The following is a 1,756-nucleotide window of genomic DNA, read 5'->3' as shown; positions in this document are numbered from 1 at the left end:
CTGCCCGCATAGTCACTTCCGGCGCTCGTTCTACGGACTCTGGACTACGGGTGCCTGGAAGCTTCACACTTAATCTATTTGAGCACTTACCGTGTCATTTGCATATGAAAGCTTGGCTGTACTGCATCCTTTCCCACATCTTAAACTGTCTGTGGTAGGAGCTGCCTTCTGGGACCTTCGTACAACCCTGTCTTCTCATTCTGTAGGTGACGAACACAAAGATCCTGGAACCGTCTCGATTGACTACTTTCACCTAGCAATGGGAGATTTTCATTTGAGGAAACATTGATTCTTTGTGACAATCAAATACTATCGAATCGTTCCATAAGAAGTTAGCCTTCAATTCCCAATTCAGTAAAAATGTGCCGTAAAATAGAGTTGCTTGCCTCCTCATCAATGAACATTTCAGGCATCCCCCCCCCCCCAAAAAAAAGCATTTCTTAATGTAGCATTGATATTATTTTTTGTTTAGTGTTCATTTGTATGAGGAATAGATTTGAGAAAAAGCTGAGTTATTTTCAGGTTTTTCCTCTGTAGTAGTCTCTATTACCTTGCTTTTATCTTGTGGTTTCATGGCTTATCTAGCTAGGCGTTTTATTGTAATATTGAGGTATTTCTCAGTTGCCTCTGTGTAATACTGCTAGTTATTGGCGCTCCTTTAATTCTTTAAACTCTGAGAATAGCCGTTCTGTATAATAGGAAAACTTGCATGTATATTTATAGATATTTACTGCTTCTTGTAATACTCACTGTTCTTTATCTACCAAGTTAAATGTGCACAGTTCGATTCTAGTTTCTGTTTCTAGTTTGGACAGCCTCCTGGCAGGAAATAGTGTGTTCTGTTTGCTTAGCTCTTACCTCCATCTTTTAACGGGGGAACGTTTTCTCCTTTCAGCTTTGAACAACACTTGGCTCCCCGCACCGGCTGCTTTTTTTTCCTCTCTGAGCACATAGACATATACTTTCTGTAACTCCTTTTCCTCATTAAACTGTTGATCCTCGTCAATAACTTAAATAACTTAAAAGTGTAAGGAGTTGTCTCTCTGTAGTCCAAAGACATCTTGTGGTCTTCTGAATTTAAATCTACCCCACTTCTTTATTTCATCCCAACTCCACCAGCATCATGAGCTCCTTAATCCTAACCCAGCTATTGTTAATCAAACACAAAGCTATAAAAACATGTTATATCAAAACAAAAGTTATATATTGTGAATAGCTAAAAAAATGAAGAAACATCCTTCCAATGTTAGAAAATTAACATTTAATTTGACAAGTCACAGATAAACATCTTTCTAGCCTACAGGGTTTTTGTTTCGCTTCTATTTTGCTCATCAACACAAATAGAAATATTAACCAATATCCAAACCGTATTCATTCATCAGTTGCTACTATACTATACTCTAGAACAACAACAAAAAAAAAAAAAACAAGAACAAAAAAACAGTGAAGGGATGTTCAGAATAAATGGACTTTTTGAATTTACAATGAAATAGCAAAAAGTATTGTATTATATATGTATACACACACATATATGCATACATATACACACATACATATGTATGTGGTCTTTATGGGCACTGCACACACATGATACACAGACACACATTCAGGAAAAACACACAAAATAAAAATCATTGTAAAAAGATACTGCTGTGCTGCTAAAGAGAATTACTCTGTTTTTTTAAAAAAATATTATTTTACGTATATGGATGTTTTGCCTGAATGTATATATGTGTACCATGTGCATGCAATGCCA

This window comes from Onychomys torridus, chromosome 3 (assembly GCF_903995425.1).
Source record: "Onychomys torridus chromosome 3, mOncTor1.1, whole genome shotgun sequence".
NCBI classification, from domain to species: domain Eukaryota; kingdom Metazoa; phylum Chordata; class Mammalia; order Rodentia; family Cricetidae; genus Onychomys; species Onychomys torridus.
This window is presented reverse-complemented; position numbering follows the sequence as displayed.